The sequence below is a fragment of the Megalopta genalis genome, chromosome 5 (genome assembly GCF_051020955.1).
Source record: "Megalopta genalis isolate 19385.01 chromosome 5, iyMegGena1_principal, whole genome shotgun sequence".
NCBI classification, from domain to species: domain Eukaryota; kingdom Metazoa; phylum Arthropoda; class Insecta; order Hymenoptera; family Halictidae; genus Megalopta; species Megalopta genalis.
The window spans coordinates 11003706-11024342 of NC_135017.1; the positions used below are offsets into that span (position 1 = coordinate 11003706).

Below are 20637 nucleotides of genomic sequence, written 5' to 3' on the forward strand. Positions count from 1 at the left end.
ATTAATTTTAGGACGAATGGAGACATCAGCTGGTAGCAAAGTGTGACTAGCAGCGAGAAGTGGCTTGGGCATGTAGCCATCTAGCGAGAAATTAGGTGACTAAAGTATCATATTTTAAAGAACTCGGTTAGAACAGTTCTAGAAATAAAAAAATTAACAACCTAGGGCTTGTTAATAAATCATTCAACAGTCCAGTAATTATTTGAATAGATCGTTGCTTGCAACAAAAATTGTTAAGCTGCTCTAAAAAATAACTCAGTTCTGACAGTAAATAAATGACTCGTTTATACCTTGTCCGATATAAACTGTTACAGTTTTCTGCGTGCTGCGTCTTCGAACAATTTTTTCGACGAAAATACATCATACACAGAAAAAGTAGAAACATCGAGCTTTAAGATGAGTCTAGTTTCGTTGTTCTACGATTTTTATTCGTGGAGTTACTGTATTTTGAATATCGTCGATGTTTCGAAAGTCAGAAATTTCGTATAAGATCTGGAACGAGGTTTCGCATCCACTGCGTCGCAAATAAATTTTGTTAGAGAAATTGACAAACGGCCTCCGAAAGTAGACACTTCGAGCTTTAAAATGAGTCGAGTTCCAAGGTCGTACGATTTTTTTGCAGAAAGTTATAGCTGTTTGAATATCACCAATTTTCCGAACAATTGAAACTTTGACAAAAGCAGTAAAATCTAGAACGAGGTTTCCCATCGATTGTATCGCAAATAAATTTTATTAAAGAAATCGACGGACATCCTCCGAAAGTAGACACTTCTGGCTTTAAAATGAGCCAAGTTCCATCGCAGTACGATTTTTTTGCAGAAAGTTATAGCTGTTTGAATATCAAGAATTTTTTCGAAAATTAGAAACTTCGACAAAAGTAGTAGACGATTTATTTTTATACTTACCGATTGTCAACAACTATAAAAACGAGCCACAAGGCTCGAACGATCGTATCTCCTCTTCCCAAATCGTCCATTTATGTGCCGAATCCGATCGCGAATTAGGGAGAATTCACTGTGTATCTGTTGACACGTGCGAAGCGTGAGGTAACTTAATTTTTACTCGAGACCGAAGAAGACCCGAAGTGGTGGGCGGAGTTTTTGTCGGTAATATGTTTGATAACAGGGGAGCAAACAGTTCTTCAGACACAGTCCGTTGGCCAAGTCTATTCTCTTAGGAGCAAACAGAGCCCGGTCGGTTCAATCCGGCGCGCATCACGGATGAATACTTCGGTCCATTTCCGGATCCGTTTCCATTCCCGATTCATTCAGCCCACGTCGAACTTTCCTCGGCGAGCGGAACTTTTTTATTAGCTTCCTCGCAGGGGATGTCCAACACGGCGATGCGTAAAAAAGAGGTGGTAAGAGCCGGGTCATAATCGACGGGTTCGCCGGGCTACTTTCGCGCGGGCTCCGCGCGAGGGCGGCCGGGAGGGAGGGAGGGAAACGCAAAAATCGCTGGAACCGGCGGCGGCTTGATTTATGGTGATGGCGCGTGTTGCTGCGGACGATTGTGTTCGGCCTCGTGCCGCTAAGACGACCGGTAATTTATCGTCGGGGACAAAGGGATACGCAGAAGTGGGTTGTTTGCTGATCGAACAGCCAGCGATTCGCGGAGATTTACCGCTGTAATATGTTTGTTTGAATTTTCGGGCCGCATCTGACCCCCCGCGACGACTATGCTCCCCCCATGGACCGGGGTTCGTGCCGGCACAAAAATTATGGCCATTCCTTCTGCCGTGTTCATGCACTTTATCAAAGTAATAACGCATTTCATTAAGCTCCCCCGATTTTACCGCCGGCAGTTTATTAAATTCTTTATTTTATTAAGCTGCATAGATTGTGCATTATTAGGGACCGCGGCGGTAATTAATTCGGCACCAGCGTGCACTCTTATTATGTGTCTTCGTTCTGTGAGACATTGAAAAGAAATTATTCATTGCCTGTAATATTTCCGACAGTGACATTTTAAAAAAAGATATTAATTTCTGAAATTATAAATTCTGCGGACGTTTGCAACAGTGGAAGATTAAAGTGGACGGTTCAGAAATAAAAATAAAAAGAGTGAAATAAAAAGATAAAATGAAATCATTAAATAAAGTAAATTCAATGAAAATATTAAATTAAAAAAAGTAAATGAATTGAGTAAAAAGAAATTAAATGAAATAAATTAATTAAAAGAAAAATTAAATGAAACAAATTGAATATCGAAGATTATATAAAATAATCAAATATTTGTATCAACGTTCTTTTTATTTAATCGTAATAAAAATTGTGCTTCGCATTATTAGTGGCAGTGTTATTTTTATACAGCTATTTCACGAAATCGTTATTTATCAGAATTTTACGGTTAATGGAACACGCTGATTGGCTCCCGCATATTCTCGCGATTTGCGATAGCCACGTGGAAACAGATTCTAAGGGAAGTTAAAGTTGGCTCGGCCGGTCTCCGCGCGTATTTGTTTTGAGAAATGATCTCGCTAATATTTCTACGAGAAATAAAAGCGAGCCCGCCGCCCGGTTATCGAGGGTGGACCGCAATTTTAAAAGCTGCCTTTCTTGAAGCTGACGCCGGCATTTATTTGGAGGAGTAATTACCCCGCAAGACAGTAATCTATTTTATGCTGGGATTATCTTGATTCGCCAGTTGGTTCCCAGATTGCTGGGTTCAGAAAGTTAGCACCGAAAGACCTGACATACTGCAACCATTATCCGAGCTGTTCCCGATTTCGCTGTACTTCCTATTGTTAAAGAAGAATTGTTTCTCCGTCCGAAATAATTCGTTAACACTCTTTCGGTATCCAGTTTCTGACAATTTAGATAAATTATTACACGAGCGCGCTGGGAACTTAATACAATAATCTCATTAAAATATATTTAATGTAAAGCAAAAAGTATGTAACGTTTTTATAAATTTTGCAGGAGACAACGAAGAATGTTTAACACTAGAACTACCAAGCCAGTCAAAATGACTGATTTTTCTGTTATTTTCTTTTACAATTTCTAGTATTATTAAAACATTTTTGTGAGCAATTTTTAGATATATTTCTTTATATTATAATGTCAAATATTATTATTGTTATAAAACCGTGTACATTAGTCGCATTTTGGACTCGGTAGTTTTAGTGTTAATTTGAACCAAAATGGTACAATTCTCCCTAATTGACCCTCAGCTTGGAAACCAAAATGGAATAATCGTATCTCCTCTCCCCAAATTGTCAATTCCCGTGTACAAGCTGAGGGTCAATTAGGGAGAATTTACTGTATTCATAAAAACAAAGAAAACGAACAGTATTCGATGAAATCATGACATTTTTTAGAACAGCAACAGTACGGATAGAGATCCTCGTTTATTTTCTACCAGCGATTCGTTAAAAAAATATGTTGACAAAAATTGACGCTTCGGCAACGTCGCAGCTCGTGAAACGGCTTCGGCGAAATCTCTTTTCTTCTCTCGAAGCATCGTGAAGCATTACCTGTCCAATATAAACCATTTCGAAGCGTCTTTAGATTCATACATTTCCATATACGTCAGCCACTCGATGACAACCGATAGCAGACGATTCTTCTTACCGTTGACCGTCGCCGCGACGGAATCGCCGGCGGAAACGCAAAGTGAATCTTGCTGTACGGCTCGGCGACTGTCACACCGCGTGGCGGGAGCTTTTCAATGTTCCCGATTAAACTGAACTCGCCGCGGCGTGCAACAGTTGTATCGGTAGACAAGCGTTGCGTACACCGTCGTCCGCCATGGCACTCCCCCTCTCCCCCCTCCCACCCCCACGTCAAAGTTTCCCCGGAAGTTCCGCGGACTTTCGGCGCGGGGCCGAAGTTGAGGGAAAAGCTTCCTCACGTTCGACCGATCGCGAAAACGTTGTCGACGTTCCGCTTACCCAGGTGCGCCGCCAGGTAACTCTCGCAGGACCGTACTTTGTTCAAGACTGTCACGTGCGCGGACGGATCAATGCATTATTTTCCAAGTGTCTGGGAAACGTGCTCTCGCCGATCGGCTGCTGACGCCCTTCTTCCGATCGTCCATTATTTACTCGTTCGCTACTCGGAGAAACATTTAGCGAGGCCGGCCCTGCGATTGTTCGAACCCAGTCGAACGTTAATATTTTTATGTAATATTTAATTTAACGTTTCGATTCTGTTGTCAATGTTCAATTTTTACAGTCGTCTCTCATTCGGTGGACATAAATCGTGTTGGAATATTCGTTCGTTAAGAGATACTTTAACGTGAAATGTATAAAAGTTTACGCTGTTTTTCAATTTATTTAGCATTGTTTAAACAGTTAGCGGTGCTTAACGAGTATACTCGTCACGGAGAACTGGCAGTATTTTGTGTCATGAAAGTAGTAATCATTGATCCTTTTCCAACAATTTTTGTTTATTATTTATGCAGTATATGTTAATGTTAAGTGAACAAGTAAATATTAGTAATAAAATCGTTAATTTTATAAAATTAGACCGTCTTTTGATCCAATATTTTGACAGCGACTAACTGATTAAGGAACTGGGATTTTTTTTGTTGCATAGAGATCCACAGTATACAGGATGTCCTTAAATTATTGTACAAGCGAGAAATGAGGGGTTCCTGAGGTCATTCGAAGCAACTTTTTCCTTTACAAAAATTTTCTACGAGGCCTCGTTGACGAGTTATTAACGAAAAACCGTGACCAATGAGAGGCGAGATAAGCTGGGGCGAGGCGGCCGAGCCAATGGGCGGAACTAAGCTCCGCGTGCTCGTTGACTGGGCCGCCTCGCGCCAGCCGAGCTCGCCTCCCATTGGTCAAGTGTTTTTCGTTAATAACTCGCAAACGAAGCCTCGTAGAAAATTTTTATAAAGGAAAAAGTTACTTCGAATAACCTCAGGAGTAATTTCTTAGAAGTAACATACCTTTTTTCAATTTTCTCCCACACAGAAAACATCTATTATCCGACAATTCATTTTATACAGTGATAAAGAACAACATTTATACGTTTCCAAGAAAAATCGTAGCAATTTCTCACGTTTCCTCGAAGCCGAAACGCGAAACGTTAAACAATTTGCTCCGCGAATTGAAGATGCAAGATGCAAGAGCAATTGCAAAATGAAATCCGCGGTTGCTCGGATTTTCGACGGCGGTGGCATCGTTCGCCATGGAATCCCGAGGCCAGGAAAAGTGCCGAGCGTCGTCGTTCAGCGACGAGATCGGCCAAGAGGTAAAGGTACCAGGCCCGCAAACATCCGCGGTCATGCAAATCCGGTCTCCCCTCGAGAAAGGCCGCGAACCCTTTATTCCCCGGCGGAAAATCGGAGAAAGGAGTTTTACTTAAAGGCGTGCACGCACACAGCGCCGCTTAGACAAGCACACGGGTGTACACAACGAGGCGGAATATTTCTCCGAGGCTCACGTACCAGCCTGTTATCTCGTCCCTCCGCAGAATATTACTGGTATCGTCCCGGCGAGTCGCCTTTTTCCTTCTGCCCCCCTCTCCCCCCGCCATGCTGCTCCAATTACCTTCGCCCGGCCGTCTCCCCGCCCCTCCCGCCGGCTCTCCTTCTTCTGCTCGGGCAAATCCGACGCTGTCCGGACGAAATTCATCAAGTCTCGAGCGGCGGTGGCTCGTCCCATCTAACTCCCCCACCGAGGGTTTGCATTCCACAGCTTTTACAGGATACACGCGCACGTAGCGCGCATAAAAGCGGGGTCGGCCGGCCGAAGCGAGAAACACGCGTTCGCCGCGTACGCGCCGCGACGCGAAACGCCGTGGAAAAAGGGACAAGGGACGCTGCCACGCTCCGGTCGAAAGTGGTGTGCGGTCTCTCGTGTCTCTCGTTGTCGTCGTCGTCCTCGTCGACGTCGTTGTCGTCGTCGTGTTGAACGGCTTCCGTCCCGCACGCACGAGATTCCGAAACTGGCGGGTCAGCCGGCGTTTCACGTGACACCCAGGCGCGATGTTTCTGTTTCCTGGCTTTTTACCCGGCCACCCTCTACAATTATCGCCGCCAGAATCTCGGACGTGGAATTTGGAAGGCGGCGCCGACGCTTCCGATCATCGGAAGGAGGACTTTCCGGTCTTCCCGCGAATTGGAGATGCTGGAATTTTTGATAGTAGTTTACTTTCTTTTTTTTTAATAAATTCAGTAACATTTCGTTGCGTTTCGTTTCCATAAATGACTCGTTTTTACTTTGATATTAATTGTTACAGTTTTCCGCATGCCGTGTCTTCGAACAATTTTTTCGAGGAAAATGAATTACACATGGAAAAAGTAGAGACTTTGAGCTTTAAAATGGGTTTAGTTTCGTTGTTCTGCGATTTTTATTCGTGGAGTTACTGTATTTTGAATATCGTCGATATTTCGAAGGTTCGAAATTTCGTGTAAGGTTTGGAACGAGGTTTCGCATCCACTCAGTCGCAAATAAATTTTGTTAAAGAAATCGACGGACGTTTCTCGAAAGTGGACACTTCGGGCTTTAAAATGAGTTCAGTTTCGTTGTTCTACGATTTTTATTCATGGAGTTACTGTATTTTGAATATCGTCGATGTTTCGAAGGTTTGCAATTTCGTGTAAAGTCTGCAACGAGGTTTCGCATCCACTCGGTCGCAAATAAATTTTGTTAAAGAAATTGCCGGATGACCTCCGAAAGTAGACACTTCGGGCTTTAAAATGAGTTGAGTTTCATGGTCGTGTGATTTTTTTGCACAAAGTTATACTTGTTTGAATATCAAGAATTTTTTCGAAAATTTGGAATTTCGACGAATAAAACATTTAATATATTACATTAATAGAATAAAACTTGGAGTAAAACTTCCTTTTCTTATCTCTTCTTTCCTTCGATCTTTCTTTCTTTCTTTCTGTCTTTCTTTCTTCTTTTCATTGCTTTTCTTTCCTCTTTACTTCTTTTTTGTACAATATATTGTCATATAACTGTAACACATATTATTGTAGTCGCTTCCTCTCGTTGATCGTGTAAATATTATTATTAAAACTATTTAAATACTCCATTAGGCTACTGAACGTTCTAAAAAAATTATTAAAAGGCACTAGTTACGTGTTTCCCACGAACAACACTATATTTTTGACCGATATCGTTCAGAAATCGCAATTATGTAAATAGTTATACTTATAAACAGTTAACTTTCAGTCGACCGAAACGATATTCTTATGCCATAAAAATCACTCGATTTTATAAACAAAGCATAAACGTTTCTTTTACAGTTTTAAATGTACGAGAACAGTACATAATTAGCACACGTTTTTGAACTCCTGTACTACCGGCGCTCCGTAATTAACCCCTTGCAATACGATTTCATTCACAGTTACTTCCTCGCCCTTAATAATTTCCTTAATTAATCGAGACAAATTCTACTCCTTGGATATCTCCGTTCTCCTTTAATCAGACGTTTTGATAACAGAAGAATCAAATTTCGTCACGACTTCAAAGAAACGAATAACATTCACATTTATTAAACGATTCATCAAATCTTCATCGCGACCACGATTGTTCTTTATACAAATCTTTGTCAACTAATCCTAAATGACTTGAACAAATGACTTAAATACGATGTTTCCTAGGCGACAGAAACTCTAGTCCACCATACAATGTCCCAAAAAATTGATCCACGAGTCGCCGAAATCCCGATTCCCAGTGAACAATTTGAGCATCGCTCCGCGCAAATGCCCTCGTAATATCAGCAGTCGCGCGGCCGAAGGACGTATAAGGGAGCATAATTAACCCGCCCACTTATCACTTAAGAATTTTTCGAAAAGGCGTGTAGCGGGGCTGTCAAAGGTAACTAACCCCCTTAATTCCTTACGTTCAGGCGGCAGCGGACTGCACGTTCGCTCCGAGGCTAACACGCGTCCGGCGTGCAGGACGGCAGAAATGGCCGGGAGAGAGAGCGAGAGAGAGAGAAAGAGAGAGAAAGGGAGAGGGAGTGAGATGAGCCGGGCCGCTGTACCAGGTACAGGTACTAATTGCTTTAATGAGCAGTGGGCGCGGCCACGTTCTATAAAATTTCTTTGTGACGGTCCTCCTCTGCTTCCGAGAGAGAGAAAGCCAGAGAGAAAGAGAGAGAGAGAGTGAGAGACACAGAGGGGACAGCAAAGATGTAAAAGGACCGTCGGGGTAGAATCGTCGAGCTCCGAACGAGAAAGAGGGTTCCGGGGGGATTGAAGAAGCGCGGAGAGACGGCGAGAGAGTCGGTGGAAGCGGAGGAGCGAAAGGAGCATCGAAAATTATTGACGAAGGCCGGGCCACGGCTTTGTCTCGGGGAAACGGAGGAAAGCAGGGCCGCCGGGGAGGAAGAACGGAAAGCTAAACACCTGGCGTGCGAAAAAACAACGCATCAAAAATACAGCAGTGAGAAGGAAAAAAGGGGACGCGGGAACGCGATAGCGGCGGAGGGCGGGAGGTAAAAAATTCTGGCTGTAACTATGAAAAGCGGGTAGGAAAAATGCGGCGCGGTGCGTCGAAGAAGAAGGGAAGAAAAATACGGGACGAGAACGGCGGGAGTGGGGGAGAGGAGGGCGGAGAAAAGTAAGCACTTTCCCGGCGGCACAAGAGAGCAGCGACCAGGTCCACCTGAAAAAGAAGATGAGCAGCGTCGAGGAGAACGAGGAGCTGGAACTGTCCACCGTGATGATAGTCCACTATTATGGAGGACTGGACCTATTACGACACTCTCCTGGGCATAATTCAGCTAATTATGGTGGCTCTTCTGCGGATTGGGCACCGGCCACTTTAGGCATCCGCCATTTGCCGGACTCATTTTTTTTCCGGACCAGTCTTTCTGGTCCGTTTGAAGGGGGAAGGTCTCCCCTTTCCGATCACATATCAGCCGGAACGCACGACTTCTTTTATCGCTATATTACACTTTCGATGGAAGTGGACTGTGGCTATAATTCACGTGGTGCATCGTGAAGTGACATGGCAAGACGTGTATTTCTTGTGCGAATTTTTTTGACGGCTGTACTATATACTCTCTTTATAGAGGACAGTTTCTTCTTTCTAACGACCTATCGAACATTGAACCACGATTTTTTTTGACAGTTTTATCACATTATCAATGAACGGTGAATTAGAATTCCATACATCGATCATGCATCACGAGGAGGTGTCACGATCAGACGTGCACTTCTTGCGTAGATTTTTTTGTGGAATGCACTATATACTCTCTTTATAGAGGATAGTTTCCTCTTTCTAACTACCTATCAATCATTGACTCACGATTTTTTTTGACAATTTTATCACACTATCAATAAATAGTGGATTATAATTGCATAAATTGGTCGTGCATAACGAGGAGGTGTCACAATCAGACGTGCAATTCTTGCGTAGATTTTTTTGTGGAATGCACTATATACCACAGTTATAGAGGACAGTTTCCCCTTTCCAACGACCTATCAGTCAATGACCTACGATTTTTTTTGACAGTCTCATCACACTATCAATGAACAGTAGATTAGAATTGCATAAATGGATCGTGCATCACGAAGAGGTGTCACAATCAGACGTGCACTTATTGTGTAGATTTTTTTGTGGAATGCACTATATACCATGGTTATAGAGGACAGTTTACCCTTTCCAAAGACGTATCAAACACTGACCCACGATTTTTTTTGACAGTTTTATCACACTATCAATGAACGGTGAATTAGAAGTGCATACGTTGATGCTGCATCACGGCGAGGTGTTACAATCAGACCTGCATCGGGTGTGTCGATTTTTTTGTGAAATACACTTTACGATGCTGTTACAAAGGAATGTAAAACCTTTCAAACGAGCTACCACACGACGACTTACGATTTTTCTTCAGCATCTTACCACACGATCAATAAACAATGCAACATGACTGCATGCATAGTTCGTTCCAGTTCATGATCTATTTCGAATGATCCCAATGTTACTTCTGTATGTATCGGAAGTATCCACGAGTAGTTCTACATAGATCATATTCTCGTGGTATGAAAAATGGTCCACCTACTTTACCGCAGACAATATTCCCGGCAGTGCACGTCACATGCAACGTCGAGTTTCAGCAGACCTGATTTGTGCGACTGTTGCAATCGACTGCATCGACGTCGTCTCTAATACAGTGACTGCAGGTCCGCGGGCGATCTCTACTAATAGATGAGTCTATCTACCTCATTACCATACCGTAGTAACCCGATGTTAATGAAGTCAAAATCTATCGGCACCGATGCGATTTTCCACCGGAATCTCTACGGCGAAGAGATCCAACATCGTGCGAAATTATATATTTCGATGATAATCGAATCTTTTCGCTCTGGGAAGACCGAGATGCAGCGGGAAGAGGGTTTCGGTCGAACACAACGACTATTTGCGCCATTAAGTCTGACAATGAGACCACAGTCCCCGGAGTCAGGGAAATGAAACGTCGCCTTTGTGTTATACAGTCGGGTACCGAGGAGCGCTCAGCTTAAATGGCCCCTTCCGCTCTTTTTCCATCCCTCCATCCAGCCTTTCAAAAGCCGCGGAAGCGAAAACGCGACCAGGCTGCGTGATGCACGAGCCCTGGTTGCGTGCACGCGCAACACGTACACAACTTGGACCCTGCACTCTCGATTCACCAATCCAAGCCCTACGAACCACGGGCAACGTCCGCGAGCTCGGATATTTTCTATCCCCGACGGAAATCTTTGGCCAACCACTTCGCTGTTAAAACTTCATACTTGATACTTGGTACTTGGTACTTCATACTTGATACTTAATACTTAGTACTTAGTACTTGATACTTGATACTTGACACTTGACACTTGACATTTGACATTTGACACTTGGTACTTGATACTTGATACTTGATACTTGATACTTGATACTTGATACTTGATACTTGATACTTGATACTTGATACTTGATACTTGATACTTGATACTTGATACTTGATACTTGACACTTGACATTTGACACTTGACACTTGACACTTGGTACTTGATAGTCGATACTTGATATTTGGTACTTGATACTTGATATTGGTACTTGATACTTGATACTTGATACTTGATACTTGATACTTGATACTTGATACTTGATACTTGGTGCTTGGTACTTCATACTTTGTACTGTATATTTAATACTTTATAATTTATACTTTATACTTTACACTTGATACTGATACTTGATACCATTTTTTAACTTCGAATCCAAAATAATGTCTCTAACTTACAGTATTTCCATTCTGTATATGACTTAAGCACATTTTATTCACATGAATTTGAGTTTTGTGGCTGCTGCAACAATTACACTTTTAACAGTTATTTTTAAATATTAACAACATAAATGTAACAATTTTAAGTGGTAAATCGGTACCTAATATTTAATATACAATACCTGTTATTCAATATTCAATACGCAACAAAATGATATATATTTTATGATAAATAATAAAAAAGGAATATGTTTTACAACAGTTATAATTCAATTCTGCTATCAAGAAAAACTTCTGACAACTTTCAAGGAACAAAGCAACTAAATAAATTTAAATATTAAATTTCTTATTCGACAGCATAAATTTTCCAAGCCCCAAAATTGCCGCGATTTAAATAAAAATCCTGCGCCAAGTCCAGCCGCCATAAGGAGGACTCTTACCCCCATAAATAGCCGAGCCCCATCCCAGATTATCGTGTCTGGTGGCGCCATCTGGTGACACTCGTCTGAGCACCATGTTGCAGCTCGACGTCAGCCGTATACGTGGAAGTCTTTCGTCGTAAACAGGCTGACAATGTTGAACTTGGCAGGAACTTGTAACATTAGACGCGACCCAGTACGCGGATTATTGCATGCACCAGGTTGCAGAGTAGTGTCCTCCGCAGATTCCGGGGCTCGGTTTAAGTAAAAACGAAGTTGCAGTGTCGCGGGGCGGGGGACACCGGGCTTTTAAATACCGCGTCGCGTGTCATGTTTACTCTAATTACGGCAGTTGGAATACTTTCGTGACCCACTCCCTCCTCCGGCCAGAACTCGGATAATTAATTTCTTCCCGCGCGGCGCACTATGGGGCGGAAAGCACCCGAACGCGGTGAAAAATATATTCCGGTTGAAATCTCACGTTTGTATCATAATTTTTCGATCTTTTTCTGCAACGGAGTTTTAGGTGCAATTAAATTTATTTAATGACACCTATCGGTGACGATGTAATTTTCAAAGACAAATACTAAATATGCAAATATTCAAGAATACAATAACAAATACGATATATACAAGATTAAATATTCAATCTATAAGAGCAAATATTATGTTTGCAAGAATAAATATTTGATATACGATAACGAGTATTATATACACAAGAATATATATTCAATATACGATAATAAATGTTATATGTTCAAGAACAAATATTCAATATATGATATTAATGCATCGAGATAAAACTGTGCATAATTTTACTACACGCCCAGTTCACTAATTTCCATCAGCAATTAGTTGAGTCAAGAATCAACAGCACTGTAAACAATAATTCTATATCTCAGTGTATATATTTCATTTAGTTTATAATTTTCTCTTTTGAGCTTCTTTGAAATTGTGTAACCGTGTTATTTAATTAATAAAAATGATAAAAATTCCACCACAATCTAGCACGAACGGTCAACTAACCGTACAGCTTTGTTTTTGAACGTGAGGCCAATTATGCGACGGGACTTTTTGCCGTTTTCGGGCGTTCGTTGTCGCGCAGTGAGGCGGCGCGAGTAAATTTCGCAAGAATATATTTGTAAAGAGTGTCGGCTGAGCTCAAGCTGGCGCCCACGGTGTATCTGTTGATCCGCTTTGCGACTTTACGACTGGATCTGCTCGTCACCGTAGGATATCAAAGAGGATCGATTGACGCGCCGTTCAGAATTCTATTTTCCATCGATTACGGAATTTTATTACAGTCCCCGACGGACGGGGCTCGGTCGCAGCGGCGCGACGTAACCCTATCAACCGCGATTCCAAGGCGATTATGCCATTTAAGCTGATCGAATCGCGGCGAACAATCTTGTAAAAATATCTACTTAAGAACTCGGCTCGCCGCACACTGTGACAACCCACAGACATAGAAGAAAAGCCATATACGTATATTAATTTTAGAGGTTTACATCCACTAAAACTGACGCTTTAATATCGAAGTGTGCAGTTCACAAGTGGAAAATTTAGATTCCGAAAAGACTAAACTCGAGGGCTTCAGTTGTAGAAATATCCGTTTTGCAGTTATCGCGGAGATATTTGCAATATTGCAAATTGGTGGTGAATTGGTTTCCAAACATCCGCATTTAACAGCTGTATTCTATGATCACGTTTTTATTTATAATTCATATTTTTATTCATAATATCTTGTTTAAATAATGTCCCGTAAGAAATTCTGTGAAATTGTTATGCCATGAAAAATCAGGCTATAAATTGCAAAGACTTCAATGAGAAAATATTTTCCAACTCCCTTTTGGGTGCTCTCTGCTCCATGGTGGCCCACGAAAACTTAACCTAACGCGGTCTTTCTTATCTTTTCAGAACTGCTATGGGTCCCAGTGCGCGCGGCCTTCGTACTAGGACTGTTAGATGCAGCGCAGCATCAGCCAGGTATGTCATTCCTTGTATTCATACTTGTTAGCCATCTACTTGGCTCGGCCGGAAACTTTGGGGGATGAAGGAACCGGGAAACATGGCGTTGGGTGCCCAGCAAGGACTTAGCGGGACTATCTGGGTAGCTATTTAGCTGCCTAGGTTTCTGATGGACCGGCAGCATGTCTGCCTTACTGTTAACTTAGTTCGCCACCCTCCTACCTACCTACATTATTGATGGATTCATCGGCAAGCCTACTTGGCCGTTTTGATCTCTAGTTGGCTACTCAGCTTTCTGCTGCACTAGGCTAGGTAACTAGACGGGAGATTAGATAATCAGTTAGCTACCTAGCAGCTTGTTAGTTCATTTCTTGCTACCTAGCTATTTTACGGACTTACCTGACGGACTCGTCAGTGAACCGAGTAAGCTACTCGATAGCAAACTAGCAATTTAGCAGACAACCTAATTAGTTGCCTATCCATCAAACTTGCTACCTGTGATTTAGCTAACTGTCCGTCTAGGCTGCAAACTAGTTAGCTAACTACCTAGTCAACTAGTTCGTTAGTCAGTTAATTGTCTATTTTATTATTGACGAGACAGGTCGCCACGCCTGTTCAGCTAGGTAGCTACCTTAGATACCTGATCGACTCTTCAGTGAGCCAGTTACTCGGTGTCAAACTAGCTATTTAGTTACTTACGAGCTAGCTACCTCTATTCATTCAACTTGTCGCCCAGTTATTCAGCCGGTTGTCCCTCCTGGTTGCAAGCTAGCTAACTAGTTCCATCAATAAAGTAGGTAGCTTACTTTATTGATGGATTCATTGTTATATCTTACTAATGGTACATATCATCAACATTGATCCAGCTGACTAGCTACCTAGTTAGCTGACTAGTTAGCTAGCTAACCAGTTAGCTACCCACCTCGCTAGCTAACCAGTTAGCTACCCATCTAGCTAGCTAAATAGTTAGCTACCCACCTAGCTAACTAACCAATCAGCTACCCACCTAGCTAGCTAACCAGCTAGCTACCGACCTAATTAGCTCGCCAGTTAATTGCGTATTTTATAAATCAGACATATCATTATCTATCTAGTTATCTACCTACACATCTCGCAAACCAGTCAGGCACCCGACGGACTCGCCAGCCAGCGACTGCCCACCAAACTATCTATTTAGTAGATGACCCAGTTAGCTACCCGAGCCTTTCACCCAGTTATTCATCCAGCTATCCACTCAGCTGTTTAACTACCTAGTTAACCACCTGGCGAACCGTGGCAGCACACCTTCAAGAATCGTTATTGGAAAGAAGGAGGGTAGCGATGAATAGGAGGGTCAGTTCATTCAGCGAACAGTCTCTAAAAAGTTCCGTCCAATTTCCCAGGGTTTCACTGTTCCCTCGGACTCTTTAAGCCGGAGTTCCGGTAGAACGATCAGCCCCTGCCAAATATCGGTCGGCCGCCGGTAATAAAAACGTCCGGAAGAACTAGAGTCGGCTGCCTGGGCCGGATGAGGAGGAGGAGGAGGAGGAGGAGGAGAAGGGGGGTTGAGCGCGGGGTCCCCGGGGTGGTAAGGGTTGAAATTCGTAAGCGTGTAGCTATTACGAGCGGATCGTGTCCCGGCGGCGAAAGAACGTGCTTTGTGTCGGCTGTCTCCTCTTGTCAGTTTCAACGGTGGCGTCGCGCGTCACACAGAGAGATATACATATAATGGATTCGCCTTTGTGTCTGCGCCGTGGCCGTGGTCATTTTTGCCGTGTCTCGGCGACACAGCAGTCTCGAGAGCGGTGTCAGGGGCTGTTTTATCGGACGGTATCTGACGGTTGCGCGTTTCGCGACCCGGCCCGACCCGACCCGACCCGACCCGACCAGTCAGCCGGTCCCGAGACCGGGGCGCGATCGCAAAAAGGCCGATTGATTTGCCAATCGTGGCCCGGTCCCTATCGGGGCACATTCGTGTCCCGAGCTATTGTCAGCCAATTGTAAGAGAATCGTTGCCGGAGCCAGCGCTTGCCAGCGACCAAGGATTCGCTTTCTTTTGCATTCGCTGAATGGAGCAGAAGCAGCAGGCTTCCCGAGGTTTCTTTTGCACCCTGCTGCCGTCTTTTTCATCCCTCGCCTCCGGTGGATGTTGCTGCCTTTCCCCCTCCCCTCGCCTCTCCGCCGAACGGTCTTTTCACTTCCACTGTCCCCCACCCTGCGGCGTTCGCCTAGCTCCGTCCTCGTCCGCTTCCTTCCCCGCCTTTGTCGTCGCTCGTATTTTCCGTTTTTTTTTCGCCTCCCTCCGTCGACGCGTCGACGACCCTTCGATATCGGGACCTGATACGATCCACCACGGTAATGGCGAATTATTAAGCGTTCGCGCCGTTCTCGTTTGTCGCACCGCGCCCCGTCAATGGATATTTTTAACGCCTGCTTGATCGCGCCGTTACGCCGCTCCTCGACGAGAACACCAGGAAATAAATTCCCGATCGCTTCCATTTCATTCGAAAATTTTTATTGCCAATCTTCCGCGTACCATTGTCTCCCCCGCGCATCGAACACCGTACGCGTTATCGGAAGTCGGTGTGATGAGGACTGGATATGATAGTACTGGAATCTTTTCGAAACTTTCTGAATGCTTTTTCTGATGTTCAAACGGTGGGTTAGAATTTTTTCATTAAAAAATATGCAATGGGCGTTGCACTTCAGGAATTGACGGAAAGAGGAGTGCCTCCTTGACGCGGTATAAAGTGCAGTGATTTTTACGAATTTTTCTAGAACAAAGTAGACGGCGAATCTTGTTGAAACTTTTTTAGTACTTTCTCTCATGTTCGAAGAGCGGGTACGAATTTTTTCATCAGAAAGTATGCAGTGGTTGTCATTTGAAAATTGACAAAGAGGGGAGTACCCCCTTGACACTGCAAAATGTCAGACGACCTTTACGATTCTTTCTCTTGAACTTTTGTCTTTTGCAACTTTGTGGTTACTTTTTGTTATAAATAAAGAGTCAGTATGAATATTAGCATCTCTATAGCACCCCTTGACATAACCTTGACGCTCTAAAAAGACCGGCGATATTTATGATTTTCTTAAATCGTAATTCGTAAATCGAATCTCCTTGAAACTCCGCAAATAATTCACACTGTATCTAAAGATCCCGAACTAATTTTCACGTCGAATAATATTCCCAGAAAGTTGATATACAGGGCGTCCCAAAATTATGGTATCTCCGGGAAATGATGGATTCCTGGGGTGATTTGAAGTAACCTTTTCCTGAGCGAAAATGCAATCCGCGGCTTCGTTTACGAGTTATTAGCGAAAAACGTTGACCAATGAGAGACGAGCTCGGCTGGCGCGTGACGGCCGAGCCAATAAGCGGAACTGAGCTTCGCGCGCTCGTTGGCTGGGCCGACTCGCGCCAGCCGAGCTCGCCTCTTATTGGTCAAGTGTTTTTCGTCAATAACTCGTAAACGAAGCCGCGAAGAAAATTGTTGCAAAGGAAAAAGTTACTAGAAATGATCTCAGGAACCCCTTATTACTCGCAAGAACCATAATTTTGAGAAATCCTGTATAGAAACGTGAACGTATCCAGATCTCCGTAGCAGCGAAAAATGAATTTCGCTAGCGGATCACGATAGCGTGTTTAACTAGCCCTCGGATTCCATGTTTGTCGACTCGAATAGCCGTATCTGCGGGCCGGTATCGATTCCCGGTATTACTCATGCTCGCTTGTGTTTGATATAATCCGCAGAAAGTTCTCAGGGCCTGTGTGTCGTTGGTCCGATCGCGGCCGGGTTTCAACGATGAATTCTGAACTCGGTCCCGGAGCCAAGCGGATGTCCAGCCGCGCGTTTGCCGTTCCAATGTTTGGCCGGCCGTGCCGTTAGCTTCGCGGATCCCACCGATAAAGTAGCTCGGCAGTTGGCGGCGCGGCGATAGATCTTTCGAGCGTTCGAGTTCCTCGAAATCTGCGCTTTTACGTGGTCGTTTCTTCGCCGTAAATCTCGCGGCTCGCCCAGACGCCGGCTCGCCTCGACTCCAGGAACCGTCTAATTAGATTTCTATCCAATTACCCGTTTCGGTAGCACAGAAACAGGAGAACGATCGTCGAAAGTGGGGAAATTAGCGTGTCAGCGAGGCGCGAGCCCGGCCCCGAGCTGTCAATGGACAAGATTCAAAAACGCTACTGGCTTCGGATCTATTCGAAGCTACGGGCATGACGTGTTAAAATGTCTGATTAATCATATTTAGCAACGAAATGTTTTAATAAATTGAAAGGGAGATCGATCATAACGCAGCTTGTTTATATTGCTTTATGAATAAAAGGCTAATTTATAATGTGAGACTTGTGGAAAATAATGGTCAAGGGTTATACGATTCTAATTAATTTATAGAAATTTTGTGGTGCTTGTATGCCATGAAATAATTAAGCTCGATTTATTTTCCTACAGTTTAGATAAGGTTTTAAGCGAAACGACACAAAATATTCTGCGATTTTTATTCAGATATATTTATATTAAATAGTATATATTAATATTCTAAACGTAACTTTGACATAGCCTTGGCATAATCTTGACATAACCTTGGCATATCCATGACCTAGCCCTACACTATATACGTATTTTCAATTATGATAAAACTAACACGTCGATTTGCATAAAAATCGACGAATTCCACGAGGATTCGTCGAAACAACGATGCAAACAGTAACAAATGAATAATGACAGTGTCTCGAATCCGGTCCGCGTTTCGATGATTTCGTCCCGGGGAAACTTAATTCACGGCCAGGTTTAATGGAATACTTTGAATTTATGGCCGCTGAATAAAATATGAACGGGAACGGCTCCGGAGTATCATACATCGTGAATAATTCCGCGGTGTTCGCACCGCGAGGCGGCAACTTTATCGCACGCGTGCGATTCGATTTACTTTTACGCGTCGTCCGAGGAAGTAAGAAAGGAAGAACACTTTGCTCGCCCGCAATTCTCGCGCGGGCCACGGAAATTGAAGGAGACGCCTGGACTGTTCCAAGGAGAAGTCCCAAAGGCGTGGGCGCTCGCTTTTTGACGAGATTTTGCATACCGGTAAATGATCTCGAACGATCGTCGAAGACCAAAGTGTTACAGGTCGATGAATTCGCTCTGAAATGCACAATCAGATTGCGTAAAAAAAGTATACAGTTGCGTTAAAAATAACCAAGGTCGCCTTGAAATCTCAAGACCACGTTTACCCAGAAAAAATTAGCGGAGATTATACGACGTCCCTCTCGAAACAGGGCAAGTTTTGTTCGAAGCAGATTTTAGAACGAATTATATTTTGCTGGTAAACGAGTGCGTTGCTTCGAACGTGGCACCCTGCGCGCGATCTAAGCCCGCGCTCGCCGTGAAAAAGAAGGAACTCGTCCCCTTCTAATTCCATAAATAATTCACAACTGCCGACGCAGTTTTACATAATTCCGGGAATCACGCGAGAGACGAGCGCCGAGAGATAGAGAGCATTTCACGCGGCATTGATAACCCGAACGCCGCGCGGATATTCGGCCGGAGTGCTTCGAACGTATTCCAATTTCCTGACAGTCAGCGTTAGGGGTATCTCATCCGCGGAACGGGCACGTAAAACAAAATGAAAAATCGAATCTCGATTAAACCGTTCTCGACGGGACCCGCGACGCCGGGAATGGTACATCCCTGCCGCGCCGCTTCACTCATCGTTCACATTTCCTCCCCGAATCCTTCTTATTCGCGGCATTATCATAATGCCATCGGCCGCTACGTGACAGGAAAGACGTATTATCGTGGCTCGCTTTAGATTTCCGATCCTTCCACCGGGCTTATCTTCCTTGCTTTAAAACGGACGCGAATTAGAGCACACCGACCGTCTCGGGACGACGATGCCGATTGTCATTCCGCATTGTGGCAATTCCGGGCGCCGATGCACTGTGCCGACGCGGAAAGTCCATCAAAATCCAATTTTCGGGGTGAAATCGTCGGGAAATATACACGGTGTCCCGCCAAATACTTTCCACGATTCCGTAAATGACTCGTTTCTACTTTGTCCGATATGAATTGGTACAGTCTCCCGCGTGCTGTGTCTTTGAACAATTTTTTCCACGAAAATGAATTAGACGCAAAAAAAGTAGACACTTCGGGCTTTAAAATGAGCCGAGCTTCATGGTCGTCCGATTTTTTTGCACGATGTTATAACCGTTCGAATATCAACAATTTTTTCGAACGACTGAAACTTCGACAAAAATAGTAAAATCTAGAACCAGGTTTTCCATCCACTGCGTCGCAAATAAATTTTGTTAAAGAAATAAACGGATAGTTTTCGAAAGTAGACACTTCGGGCTTTAAAATGAGCCGAGTTCTATTGTTGTAAGATTTTTTTTCACAAAGTTATAGCTGTTTGATTATCAACAATTTGTCCGAAAATTTGAAACATCGAAGAATGTAGTAAAGAAAAGTTTATTAATTAGCAAACGATTCAAGAAAATAATAATAAATACAATTAAGCGAAATAACAAATAGTTACTAATAGTCTCATTTACTACTTGAAAAATCCATTTTTTCCCAGGCCTGGTCTCCGAGCATACTCGAGCCAGTTCGGCAGTAATCCACTCGCCCCGACCCCTAAATCGCGATGTATCTCCTCGAAACTTCGCAGACCCGGCGAGCAGCGTCTGCCATTGTGCCCGGTGCCAATATTTTTGACGCATGTTCCCGAAATTCCAGGTATCGGCTGGGAATCGATGCGGCCCGAATCCGCGGCATTTCCGTGGAAAATCCGGGGGCTCGGGGAAAAGCGAGGGGCAGCAGCTTCGTTAGCCCACATGAAACAGGCCGCATCAATAAGCCCACCGTATGACCCAGAACCGCGTAACCAACCGACTCCTCCATTCAGCCGATCTCCTCTTCGCCGGAGATCCTTACGTGGGTCCCGGGCTAAAATAACTGCTCGTATCGGGCCGGAGCCACGAGGTGCGCGCCGGCATACATTCCGCCCGAGCGTGTTCGCGTTACACGCGTTACATTAAGGTAGGACCGCGGCGGGCTTACATCGGTACTTGCAAGAATTTTCAAAGAGTTTCCTCTCGGTAACGTCTAAACGTGTTG

At 43.8% G+C, this 20637-nt stretch overlaps 1 protein-coding gene across 1 annotated transcript in view; it reads left to right on the top strand.

Moving 5' to 3' along the window:
• The window catches only part of LOC117221014 (uncharacterized), a 404219-nt gene that overhangs the window by 58450 nt on the left and 325132 nt on the right, over positions 1 to 20637 (top strand). Inside the window, exon 2 of the mRNA XM_033471570.2 lies at positions 13496 to 13564. The gene's annotated coding sequence lies outside the window, so the exon portion shown is untranslated. The remainder of the gene's footprint in view (positions 1 to 13495; positions 13565 to 20637) is intronic.